Source organism: Rhinopithecus bieti, unplaced genomic scaffold (assembly GCF_001698545.2).
Source record: "Rhinopithecus bieti isolate Rb0 unplaced genomic scaffold, ASM169854v2 scaffold_17010, whole genome shotgun sequence".
Lineage (NCBI taxonomy): Eukaryota > Metazoa > Chordata > Mammalia > Primates > Cercopithecidae > Rhinopithecus > Rhinopithecus bieti.
Window position 1 is genome coordinate 1,430,000 of NW_016808932.1, and position 14,105 is coordinate 1,444,104.

Consider the following 14,105-nt stretch of genomic DNA (forward strand, 5'->3'; position numbering starts at 1 on the left):
CTCCAGCCTGGGCAATGAGAACAAAACTCCGTCTCAAAAACAAAACAAAACAAGTTCTGAAGTGCATGTGCAGGACACGCAGGTTTGTTACATAGGTAAACGTGTGCCATGGTGGCTTGCTGCACCTATCAACCCATCACCTAGGTATTAAGCCCTGCATGCATTAGCTATTTTTCCTAATGTTCTCTCTCCCCCGGCCCCTGCAATAGGCCTCAGTGTGTGTTGTTCCCTTCACTGTGTCTACATGTTCTCATTGTTCAGCTCCCACTTGTAAGTGACAACATGTGGTGTTTGGTCCTCTGTTCTTGCATTAGTTTGCAGAGGATGGTGACTTCCAACTCAGTCCATGACCCAGCAAAGGACATGATCTCATTCCTTTTTATGGCTGCATAGTATTCCATGGTGTATATGTACCACATTTTCTTTATCCAGTCTATCATTGATGGGCATTTGGGTTGATTCTATGTCTTTGCTATTGTGAATAGTGCTGTAGTGAACATACGTGTGCATATATCTTTATAATAGAATGATTTCTATTCCTTTGGGTATATACCCAGTCATGGGATTGCTAGGTCAAATGGTACTTCTAGTTCTAGATCTTTGAGGAATTGCCACACCATCTTCCACAATGGTTTAATTAATTTGCATTCCTGCCAATAGTGTAAAAGTGTTTCTATTTCTCCCCTGTTTATCAAATAGTGCTGGGAGAAGTGGCTAGCCATATGCAGAAAACTGAAACTGGACCCCTTCATTACACCTTATACAAAAATCAACTCAAGGTGGATTAAAGACTTTAAAGTGATCTTTTAAAAGCAGAATCCAATTCCATTATCTTCCTTCTGAAAGTCCTCCAACAGCTTCCCAAGGTTCTCAGAATAAAACCCTACCTCCTAACAAGGACCTGCAGTGATCTGGCCCTGCTGCCTCGCGACCTCACTTCTGCCCCTCTCCTTGGCACTCACTCTGAATTTCCCTGACCTGGCCTTGTGCCGGTTCTGTGGGCTCTGCGACATTCCCCCTGCCTCAGGCTGCCTGATCCTTCTTCCTTCAAATCTTTCAAATCTGGCTTCTCCTTGACATTCAGGTCTCAGCCAAAATGCCAGGTCTGCCTTCTCACCCAGTTACTCACTACCATATCACTGGATTTCAATTATCTATGTAGAAGCTCTTATTATTGTTATTTATTTATTTATTTATTTTTGAGACAGGGTCTGGCCTTGTCACCTAGGCTGGAGTGCAGTGCACGATCTTGGCTCACTGCAATCTCCACCTCCTGGGCTCAGACGATCCTCCCACTTCAGCCTCCCTAGTAGCAGGGACTACGGGTGTGCACCATCATGCCTGGCTAATTTTTGTATTTTTTGTAGAGTTAGGGTTTCATCATCTTACCCAGGCTGGTCTCAAACTCCTGAGCTCGAGGGATCCACTTGCATTGGCCTCCCAGAGTGCTGGGATTACAGGCGTGAGCCACCACACCTGATGGTAGCTCTTATTCTTAAGTAGCATTTCTTCATTGCTATCTGTTTGTCTGTATTCCCCCATCAGGATATAAGCCCAGGGAAAGTATAGCTCTTGTCTGCCTCCTTCATTGCTGGAATCCAATTACTTTACTGTCCTAGTGATATTTATCAGGTCATTTTTTTTTTGAATTAATATGTATATTTCAAAGACACAATGAGGCTATATCATATCCATTGTTTTTTTTCTTCTCTCACTTTCACTTTATAATAAATGTTGTTCTCTCTCTCCTGATTCTTTTTTAACACCTACATAGTTTCCATCAAATGGAATTACCATAATTTAATCGACCAGTCCACTATAATGCATATTTCAGCTGCCTCCAGTCTTTTGCTAAGCACAGTTAATTTCACTATTGTTGGGAGGGGTGTGAAAACCAGACTTGGAGAGGAGAGAGACATGAGATGGAGCAAATGATCTAATTGCAGAACAGTGCATCATCTCATCCTTCAATGCTGGGGGCAGGGATTGTTTAGAGCAGCCATGTCCAAAAGAAATGTTAGAAATGATGGAAATGTTTTCTACCTGCTTTGTCCAGTGCAGTAGCCACTGGCCACATGTAGCTTTTGAGCATTTAAATCGTGGATATAATGGCTGATAAGAAGAATTTTAAATTTTGTCTTGTTTTAATTAAAATGTTAATATCTGTAAAGAACAGCATAGATTTAGACAAAGGGATTTATACTGATCATTAAAGAATGTTCCTGTTCACTTCACTCCCCACAACCCAGTCACAGTGGCACACAATTCAGGGATTTGGGGAGAGGAGTGAACAGGAATAGAGAATGTTCATTATTTAAACACAGAAGGTCAAGAGAGAAGCTGTATCTTGAGGGAAAATAAATCCCAGGCAGACCTTAAAGCAGGCTCTCTTACAAGTTTGCTCTTGACATCTGTAGACAGGTAGTCTAGAACAGGGATCAGCAAATTTGTTCCATAAAGAGTCAAATAATAAATATTTTAGCTTGGGGCTATGCCAACTGTGTCACAACTAACCCTGCTATTGTCAGGCAAAAGAAGCCACAGACAATATGTATATCAATGAACAGGCGTGAGTGTGTTCCAAGGAAACTTTATTTACCAAAACAAGGTGAGGGCCAGATTTGGCCATTGGTTGGCCCATAGTTCTTCTAGAATCCCTGTTCTGGAAGAACCTGGCTAGAGCTGCCCAGTTCAGACCACCAGGCAATCTTCCTGAGAACAAAGGGAGAACCATGCCCTAGCCATAACCCAGGAATTTTTGAGTTTTACACACCCAGATGGCCTAAAAGACAGCATGGATGACCTACTCTCAGGGAACCAGTTACTGAATCACCACATCTGATTTGAGATTTCTGCTGTGTCTTGAGACATCCATACCCTTATTGCAGGTATCAAAGACTTCTGCCTCATGGCCAGGTCTGTGCTGGTGCAGATGTGATACACAAGTCAGGGTTGCTGACAATGGAAGCTGTGTCTTCTATTTCCCTTTACACCCTGAAGTGTAAGAACACAGTGCATCATACTTAGAGAGTGTGTTTGGTTGGTGTGTGCTGAATTTTTCGCCAAGTGCCGTATAACCTCTCTGAACTTCAGTTTCCCCATCTATGAAATGGGTATAACTTGAGTACCTTCCTTATTGGGTTGTTGTAAGGACTGCATGAGTTAATGCACATGGAGAGCTGGTACCTGGGCCATAGGAAATGCTCAGGCATGGTGCTGACGCACATGGAGTGCTGGTGATAGCAACCTGAAATGGATGGTTCTGGAAGATTCAAAGGAGCTCAGACTTGAGTTCAGTCTTTAAGGATATGTGGAGAGAAGACAGTATTGAGTCTTAGGAGAGTGAAGGCACAGAGAAGCTGAGCCAGAGCAGGTTCAAGGTGAAAGCAGACAGGGGAAACAGAGTTTGGGCCATGCGCCTTCATGAAGTAGGAAATTTACTAGAAACAATAGGGATTCATGCCAAGAGGGTGATGCCAGTCTCTCCCACTGATGCCATGTCCCATCCCTTGCAGACCCCTCAGCAGACCTTGTCTCATGTACCATCACCACCCTTGGGTGATATCCTTCTTTAAGAAATGAGGAGGCAGGCTCAGAAAGGAGAAGTGACTTGTCCAGGACCACACAGCTGGTACAAGGGGAGCAGGACCATCATCCAGGGCCATTTGGCATTCAGTCCCTGCTGCCCACATCATGTTGTCCATTGTCCTCACCCACAGAAAACCTGCCTTTGCACTATAGAGGTCCCTTCAGGGTTACTTGGATCATTCTCTGAGAGCTGCATTACCCCCAAACAGATCCCATGACCATAGGGGAACCATATTCCTCCCAGGCCAGATCCTGTGTCATGGGAGCTTGGTTTGAGAGGACAGATGCAGGTAACACCTCTTAGGTACCTCAGCAGTTCTGTTTTGTACCTGGAGGAGAACGCCTTTGCTTCTTGCAAGAAATCTGTTCTTTAGTCCAAATCTCCTTGTGGTCAAGGTCTTGGGTCATAGTGAGGAGGAAGTCATGTAGGTCTCACCTAGAGAGCGTGGGAATCCTAACTCCTAGTACGTGAAGTTGTCTGCAATCTGAAGCTTGGCAGGGGTTGATGGGGGCGGGGGGTAGTATCCTCTTTCTGGCACTAGAGTGGGATGGAGCCTCATGTAGCTGTGAGAGCCTGGGCTCTGGATCTGGGCAAATTGGGTTAGAAGCCCGGCACTGGCCGGGCGTGGTGGCTCACTCCTGTAATCCCAGCACTTTGGGAGGGTGAGTTGGGTTGATCATTTGAGGAGTTCAAGACCAGCCTGGCCGATATGGTGAAACACCATCTCTACTAAAAATCCAAAAAAAAAAAAAATTAGCTGGGCTTTGGTGACACATGCCTGCAATCCCAGCTATTTGGGAGGCTGAGGCAGAAGAATGGCTTGAACCCAGCAAGCAGAGGTTGCAGTGAGCCAAGATCACACCACTGCACTCAAGCCTGGTCAACAGAGTAAGACTCTGTCTCAAAAAAAAAAAAAAAAAAAAAGCAGCTCAGAACTTTCTGGACTCAGTTTCTTCATCTGTAAGATGGAACTGCCTGCAAGGCTTGATGTTAACATTCACTTGTACATTCATCCACAGTATAGTTTTGGAGGGCACGCTGTGTGTCAGACATTTTTCTAGGCCTTGGAGACAACATTAGTAAGCAAGATTGAGAAAGAGCTCATATTTTACTTGGCAGAGATAGCAAACAAAGAAATTCAGACACTGCTAGAATAAGAATTTCATAGAGTGGCCAGTCCTATGTGTGGTCCCCAGTAACTATCCCACAAAAAGCAGTAGGTATTTTTCTTATTCTAGTTATGATGCCAAAGAATCCCTTGAGATGAGGGTACTGTCTGCTAGGGTTACTATAACAAAATACCACAGGCCGAGGGGCTTAAACAATGGAAATGTATTTTCTCACAGTTCTGGAGGCTGGAAGTCCAAGATCGAGGTGTTGGCAGGGTTGGTTTCTCCTGAGGCCTCTCTCTCTGTCTTGCAGATGGCCATCCTCTTGCTGTGTCCTTACATGGCGGCTCCTATGTAAGCCGGTGTCTGGTGTCTTGTCCTCTTCTTATAAAGACACCAATGATATTGGATTAGGACTCTCCCTTATGATGTCATTTACGCTTAGTCACCTCTTTAAAGTCTCCATCTCTAAATACAGCCACATTCTGAAGTCCTAGGGGTTAGGACTTCAACATAGGAACTTGAGGGGGCGATAAAATTCAGCCCATAACATGCATTGATGGTGAGAACCGAGAGAATGTCTTAAGACCAAAAACTCAGTGTGGGGAGAAGAGGCACTTTGGCCAAGTATTCCTTGCACATCTTTTCTCTGGATGCCTTTGATGATGCTATTGTATGCTCTCTTCTTCAAGGAGAGCTTCTTGCTTCCCAGGCCTGGCATCATCACCTTATCCCAATGATGGACACCCTCCTCCACTTGTTCACTGTCATTCTCAGACTTTGTGTGTTTGAGAATTCAAGTCATAGCATTTGTACACTATGACTTATTTAGCCCTTCTACTCTTGATGGTCATTGAGATGTTCCCAGTGTTTGTGTGGCCCTTATGAATAACGCTGCCATGAACATTCTTACAAAGGTCTTTTTTTTTTTTTTTTTTCAGACATGGGCACTCATTTTGGTTAGGTACATGCCTGGGAGTAAAATCGTTGGGTCAGAGCTTTTTTAGTAGATACTGCCAAGTCATTTTTCAAAAACGGTTGTACCAATTTACACTCCCACCAGGATTTTAGAAGAATTCTGGTTGCCTTATATCTTTGCCAACATTTGTAACTGTCAATCTATTTTTAGCTATTCGGGTGGGATCTATACTATAGTTTACTTAACATTTTTTTAGCCAACATCTTCTTTTCTTTCTTTGTTGTCTTGTTCTTCTTTTTCTCTTCCTTTTTCTCCTTTGTCTTCCTTTTCTCATCCTTCTTTCTCTTCCCCTCCCCTTCTTCTTTTCTCCTTCTTAGTATCTTTTGCATATAGAAAATAATTACTATGAAATTATAGATTTGACGTGCAAAGTCTATTTCTTGAATTTTATTAAAATGCAAAAAGATGCATACATGTCTTCTTTAAAAGGACAGCATGCTCCTCCACACTTGGGGAAATGCAGCTTGTGCTATTTCACTGGCTCATCCATGCCCTCACCCCACCTTTTTTTTTTTTTTTTTTACCAGGGCCCTGGTTGATTAATGCCATGCTTGGGGAGTGCTCCAGCCAGAAATGAGGGCTATCGCCTGTGGCCAAGAACAGAGCAGATTCTCAATAAACATCCCTGTGGTGTTACACGTAACGGGGCTTTGCTTTTCCAAACTGCTCCCTTTCGTGGGCTCTGAGCAGCTGAGCCGACGGCTCGTAAGCTCTGCTGCCCCAGAACATTGTGCATTCTTTGATTTTGAAGAGTCTTTCCTGGAGGCCTCCTCTTGGGTCATTGGATCAGCCCAAGAGCAAAGGGTTTAAAAGGGCCACTTGATAGGGACAGCTCGTAGCCCTGTGTAAGACCAGTAGGCATTTTTCCTGTTTGGGGAAATGGTTACTGGATTAGCATTTTGCTGCACAGAGTGAGAATGTGTGCTCTTGCCTGTCCTCAAAGCAGGCTTGTGAGGAGCTTGCCTGTTCTCAGCCCTGCCATTTCCTCCCAATTGGCTGGGCCAGATGCTGCAGACACAGTTAATGAGATGCTGAGGGATTTGGCCGGGTGAAGGCTTTTGAGTTCAAGGGGACACAACCACATGATTAAGGAAGCTGAGGCCATATGAGCCGGCAGCTCTGTTTCACGCAGACCCCAGCACACTTTGGGAAGAGGAAATGGTGCAAAGACGAAACATCAGTTTGGGGCTTCCCTTGACAATCTCTATGATGAAGGCTGGGAGAGGTGGGCTGGCAAAAGGGTATCGATTCAGTTTTCTGAATGTGCAACCACCTGCCAGACCTAGGCCAAGGGTGGCCAGGGGCAGACAGAAGAAATTGTCAGAAAAAGAAATTGTGTTTCTGTCCTTGAAGAGCCCTTACTTGGGAATTAACTGGGAAGATGCTGCTAAACCAGCCCTCCTGACTTGCAGATGGAGACTGGGTCACGTTCCTTTAGAATTCCCCCCAAATAGAAGGTGTCACATCGTCCTTGCTTGAGGTGGGATACATGGGTTAGGGTGAGCATCTGTAGACCCAGCTTCTGGATCCCTGCCTTATGCTAGATGGTGAGGATACAGGCCCTTTTTGTGTCATGGGCACAGGCCCTAGGGGAGACAGATAGTCCTCTGGTAACCACATAAGTAAATGCAGAATTCCAGCTGGGATGCATTCTAAGAAGGAAAGCAGGTGGTGCTGGGAGCAGGTGTAACCAGGAGATCTGGCCGGTTTGGGAGTTAAGGATGGCATCTCTAAGGAAGTGGTACCTTAACGATGAGTAGGATACCACTAACAAGCAGAATGGGAAATAATGTCCCAGGCAGCAGGAACAGCATGTGCAGAGACCCTGAGGTGGAGCATTTAGTGTGGTCAAGGACCAGAAAGATGACCAGAACAGCTATAGTCCCAGATGACACAAGAAGTTGGAGGGTAGGTGTGGAGGGTCCTAGGAAGCTTTTACGCACCATAAGAAGAGAGAACAACAGGAAACATTTGTGGGGTTTTAAGCAGAAGAGTGACATGATACAATGTATACTTTTTAAAGCCTGCCTTTGACTGCTGAGTAGAGAATACATTGTGAAGCATCCAAAGTGGGATCCAATTACTCAACCATGAAAAGGCATGTAGTGCTGATCCATGCTAGAACATGGATGAGCCTCAAAAACATTGTACTGAGTGAAGAAGCCAGGCACAAAAGGCCACATCTTGTAGGATTCCATTTCTATGCAATATCCAGAATAGGCAAATCCATAGAGAGAGAAGGGTGGTTGCAGGGGCTGTAGGAAAGGGGAAATGGGAGTGACTAATGCGTAAGGGATTTCCTTTTGAAGTTGTGAGCATTTGAAACTAGATAGAGGTTGTGATCTTCCAATATGATGAATGAACTTAATGCTACTGAGTTATTCCATTTGAAATGGTGAATTTTACGTTATGTGAATTTCACCTTAATATAACAAAACAGCAAAAACGGAACCAAATAAAAGTGAGTCTGGGATTCCAGTGAGGAGGCAGCAGCAGCCCAGGTGAGAGGAAGTTGGTGGCTTGGACCAGAACAATGGGGCTAGAGATGGAGAGTAATGAACTCATTCAAAGACAGTGTAAGATTTCTCGGGATCCTTTTAGTTTTGATACTCCATGTAAATTGGGCATCAGAAAAGTGAGAGGAGTTTTCCCAGATTCCAACACTGGAGGAGTCCTTTGCTGTACTTGGGAAACACATGCATTTTCCTAAGCATAGGTGATGGCCTGGAGCTGAGTGTCTTTCCCTAACATAGATGTGCAGCCTCAGCTTAGCCCAGCCCCTCTGCACAGCTTACCTTATCAGGGAGCCCTGACTTGCTGGCCCATCCAGAAAGCACCATGGTACACCCAGGGCTGATATAGCCCCAGAGGATGGGGCTTCCCTTTCCAATGTTTTGTGCCACCTCCTTTTGTTGATTTTCTCTGAATTGGCCTTATTTCCAGATGAGACATCTGTGTGACAGATATCTAATATCCTACAAAGATCACGGGAAAGAATGTCCTTTTTAACTGCATCTGTGGGATACACTGCAAACGTGGGATTCACTAAATCTTAAGTACACAGTCGCAGCCATTAGGAACAGTCATTTGTGTCTTTTTTTTCCCCTCTGACCATGCCTTGGTAATGAGGGTGGATGGAAAAGGTGAATCCCACGTCTTGTCCGTGAAGGCTTCCTTGATGGGTAGGAAGCAATATGGGATTTCTTTCCACCCTACTCTAATCAAATAGCCATGTATTCTCTCGTTTTCTTTTACTCCCATTCTCTCTTCTGCCCTTCTTTCTCTCCATCTTTTCATCCTACAGTTCTTCCCTTCTCCATTCTTCCTTCCTGTTTCCATTTGTCTATCCTTCCATCCTCCTTCCATCTGTCCATCCTTCCATTCTCCCATTCTTCTCCAGTCCTTTATCCATTCTTCTGTCTTCTCATTCTCACTTTTATTTCATTTATGCTTCCATTCTTTCATCTTCCTCCCCATCCTCCCTTCCTTTTATCTGTGTTCCCATCCTCCCATCCTCTGTATCCTTCATCAATTCCATCCTTCCACTTTTTCACCCTTCCTTCCTTCTTTACATTCTTCCATCCATGCATCTTTTCATCCATCCTTCTGTCCAACTAACCCTTATTTAGATACACCCCTTCTCCCCTCCATCTGTGGCCATCTGTTGGTAAAACAGATTGACTCTGAGGTCATTGAGCTCCTGCTAAACTTGTGCTGGGTCAGACTTGGTTCTTCTTGCCAGAGGATCTGGTCTTATCACTTGGCTCAGTGCCTCAAGGCTCCTGTCAGGATTTCGGAGATGACAGTGGTTATCTATCACCAGAGGGTTTTGCTGTGTCCTCTTCACTCACTAAGGGCCGTGGTAGATTGAAAATGTTTTGGATATTGCTGGGCACAGTGGCTCACACCTGTAATCCCAGCACTTTGGGAGGCTGAGGCCGAGGCGGGCAGATCACAAGGTCAGGAGTTCGAGACCAGCCTGGCCAACATACTGAAACACCCTCTCTATTAAAAACACAAAAATTAGCCGGGTGTGGTAGCACATGCCCGTAGTCCCAGCTACTTGGGAGGCTGAGGCAGGAGAATCCCTTGAACCCTGGAAGCGGAGGTTGTGGTGAGCCGAGATCGTACCACTGCACTCCAGCCTGGGTGACAGAGTGAGACTCTGTCTCAAAAAAAAAAAAAAAAAAAAAAAAAAAGTTTGTTGGATATTTCGGGTGAAAATTGCAACTTGGCTTCAATTTTGGCTTCTTCCAGTCTATTTCTATAGCTATTCAGACATCTAATTTGACCTGGCCATTGTGACTTTAATAGCAGGTGACATCACCTGAACCCTCACTCTGTGCTGGGTCCTGTGCCAAGTTTGTTATCTCATAGAATTCTCACAATAGCCTTCTGAGATTGTGTTAGTATTGTCCCCATTGCCCAGATGAGGAAACTGAGATCACTTTCTCAAGGTCACAATCATGACTTAAGTCCCAATCTCTCTGACCCCAAGGCCTATGAGTTTAACCACTAAATTACACTGCATCTGTGGGATATGCTGCAAAATATTCACTAAATCTTAAGTACGCAGTCACAGTCATTAGGAACAGTCATTTGTGTCCGTGTATGGATGTTTCTTTGAATCTTCAACACTGAGCATTTGATTGGGATGAAATGATGAAATGGAACCACTCCCCCCACCCCCCAGCCCCGCCTTGCTTTCCTTTCTTCTCTGACCATGGGCAAGAAAGAGTCCGCCAGTATGTGCTGCTGTAGCTGGAAGCTCCTTTCTGGTCCTCGCCGTGAGCCCTGGGGGAGATAAGCAGAGCTGGCATTCCAGGCACTAAGGAAACTTTGCAGGCATGCTCAGACTCCCTCAAGCCAGCGAGCAGCAGGCCTCCTGCACAGTGGGACTTTTCAGCTGCTTGTGTGGGATGCCCCCAGGCTTAAACCAACAGACTTTTCTGAACTCTCCATCCAGGGATTCTGAAAATCTGCAAGGATGCTGTGCTCTAGCCACAAGAGGGCGCTCCACTCCCGGGCAGGCAGGACGGGAGTTTGGGGGAGGTGGGTAGGAGGAGCTGAGAGATTCCTTTTGGATGCAGCTTTGAACCAAGCGCTCTTAAGCACACTCCTTGGGAAGGGAAGAAATGTTTTCAAGCCCACTGAAAAGTTTCATTTCATTCAACTAGTACCAAGCTAAGGGATGAAGGATCCAACAGGGAAAACCACATGGTTCCTGATCTCAAGGAGCCTACAGTCACGTGTGGAAGGCAAAGAATTAGAAGGGAATGTGATGTGTGCCAGAGTCTTAATCCAGAACAGTCATTTAGTAAGCATTTAATGAGCGCCTACTATGTGCCAGGCTCTGTGCTGGTTGCCAAGAATAGGAAAATGAACCGCACAGAGTCATTGCCCTCAAAGACCACAGTCTACTTGGAAGACAGCAAATGTGAAAAAATGGGAAACTGTAGCCATCAATCTGTTTGTCTGTCTATATATCTATCTATCTATCTATCTATCTATCTATCTATCTATCTATCGATCAATCAGTCAATCGAGAGAGAGAGAGAGAGAACTGCGAAGGAACACCCAACCAAGTCTAGGAGGGAAGAGGGAGTATTAGGGAAGACTTCCTGACTCATGCTGGAGAAAGAACACCTGACTCATGCTGAAATGAATTAGGATATCAAGGAAGACTTCCTGGAGGAGAGGACATCAGAGCCAAGTCATAAAAGACAAATAGGGTTTAACCAGGCAAAGCAACAGAGGGTACTCCAGGTGGTGGAGAGAGCATATACAAAGAGTGAGAAGTCTCAGAGCCAGACCAAGGTATGTGTGTGGGTAGATATTGGGTACCATGTTAAGGAAATTGGGTCTTTTCCAGCATGTGATGGGAAAGCAGTTACTAAGAGAGTGAGGTGAGGGAATGATAAGTTACCCGACTCTGTGGGTTGGAGAGGGCATTATACACATGGTAATATCTGAACTGGACCATGGAGTATGTGTAGGGGTTCACCAGGTGGAGGAGGGAGAGAAATGGTAGAAACATTCTGTAAGGGGCAGCTTTGCCGTTCCATGGGGGCCACTAAACAAGGACTCTCCAGGGTCCCCGCCCTGTCTCCTTCATCTATTACAGCATTTTTCTCCTTAATTACTCCAGAGCAAAAGGGCTCAGTGCTAGAGACAGGGGGGCAAAGGGAAATATCTGTTTGGGGTTTCTGGGTGGTTCTGGTGAAAGGGTTCCAAGAAAAGAGGTGGATAAAGCGAAAGTAAAGATTTGGGGCTCCGTTCTTGGCCACCCCTGTGCCTCTGACCTGAGCATGTCCCAAATCAAACTTCTCAGTATAGCTGGGCTTGGGGTGGGTGATGATGTGGGGTTGGGACTGACACGCAGGGTCTGGTGTGGGTGCAGTTGAAAGATGCACCCTGGTGCCATATACTGCCTGGTTTCAGGGCTGGGACCACCTTCACCGCATCCCTGATCTTCTCTTTGCTTTGGAGTCCTCATCGTTGGGGAGAGGATAATAACAGCATCTCCTACCTAGGGTTACTATGGCACTTAAGTGAGGTCATACACGAAAAGCAAAGCACTTGATATAGTCCCTAGGACACAGTCGGCACTCAAATCAAAGCAGCAGTAACACTGGCTGTTGTTGCTATTGTCATTATTGTGATGGAACCTCCTGTTTGATAAAGTTGAAAAATTTTAAATGTCCATGTTTTATGCCTATAATTTCAGAGCTGTATTCTCTCCATTTCAGATGAAAGCTTAATCAGCACCTGGCTGGAATCCTTGTTTTTAGTGTCTCCTTTCCATCTCTCTCTCAGTAGGAGAGGTCCTTTTGGAAATGGAGTAATTTCACCTCCCAATAATCTGTTGGCAAGGAAGATGCCTAGAAAAAAAGAAACAATTCTAAAAGAATCTTAAATACTCTGCTTTTTTTTAATTTCAGCAACAGACTGTGAATAATTGCTAAGCCCCTCACTTTCTTTATCATTTTTAAATTTTATTGTTATCATTATTATTATTTTAGAGACAGGGTCTCACTATGTCACCCAGGCTGGAGTACAGTGGTACAATCATAGCTCACTACAGCCTCAAACTCCTGGCCTCAAGTGATCCTCCCACCTCAGCCTCCTGAGTAGCTGGGACTGCAGGCACATGCCTCCATACCTAGCTAATTTTTAAATTTTTTATAGAGACAGGGTCTTGCTATGTTGCCTAGGCTGGTCTCAAACTCCTGGCCTCAAGTTATTCTTCTACCTTGGCCTCCCAGAAGTGCTGGGATTACAGAGATGAGACATTGTACTCAGCCCCCCCACCGCCTTTTTTTTTTTAAATTTTAGCAATGTATTTTATTTATCCCAACATTTGATGCATACAAAAGTATTGTTAGGTATTGTCCATTATTATTATTATTTTTCATTCTAAGCCTATTTCAGTCAAGCCTTGCCACAAATTCAAGTGCTAACATGGACGAGTAGCTCTGTTATTGGACAGGGTGGCTCTATACTAAGAAATGGCCAGCATGTGACAGATCCATTCCCGAGGGCATAGTTATTCCCAGCCTTCAGTATACATTGCACTTATTTTTGATAGTATCAGTTTGTGTCATAAGCTTAACTCTGATGGATACTAGCACTCATAACACATTTCTATTAACTGCTTAAATATCACACCATTACCTGTTTCAGTGAGTTACCTATGCATTACCTTTATGATTCTGTGTAAGGGAGAGCCCCTGGCTTTATTGCGCAATTGTTGCCATGAATGCACCATGTTGTAGGCAGAAGGCAGATGCTCACCCACTGGTGGGGTGAGACCAATGCCCATGTGTGGGATTGAGATCAGACATCACCCCTGTCTCTTCTCTTGAATGAATCTATAACTGACCGTGGATCAAAGGCTGTGAGCTGAGGGGTCCCTGGAAGAGCTCCTCTTTGCCTTCCTTCCTTTTACCATTTAGAGATCATTCAAAAAATATTTAAGTTCCTTCTCTATGTGACTCGCTTTGCTGAGCACAGAGTGTACAAAGAATACCATTCAATCTCTTGGGTCTTGAAGAGTCCCCAAGAGAAGAACCACACTTTCCAGAAGCTTCTGCTTGGTTTTAGCTGCAGATTCTTTCTTCTGAAGGAACTATCAGACAGATCTCCATAATATAATAATAATAATTCACGTTTCTACTTTGTATTGAGTCACTTATGGGCATTTTTAAATTCGCTCCACAATTCTCCAAAGAAGGACTCTTTTGTAGGCAAGAGAACTGAGGCTTGAGAAGTTTAATGGACTTACCCAGGGTTGGTGAGACTAGTTATTTGAATCTGGGGAGTCTGGCCCTAGAATGGTGTAATTCCTATAAGCTGCACCTGCTCTCCTCCAGCAATGCTGCTATGGTGGGCACAGCGATGAAGGGTGGGGGCACCCAGGGTCCCTTTT

At 44.8% G+C, this 14,105-nt stretch overlaps 1 protein-coding gene across 3 annotated transcripts in view; it reads left to right on the forward strand.

The window, feature by feature from the left end:
- The window catches only part of KSR2 (kinase suppressor of ras 2), a 516,345-nt gene that overhangs the window by 290,383 nt on the left and 211,857 nt on the right, over window positions 1–14,105 (forward strand). The gene's annotated exons all lie outside the window — the stretch shown is intronic.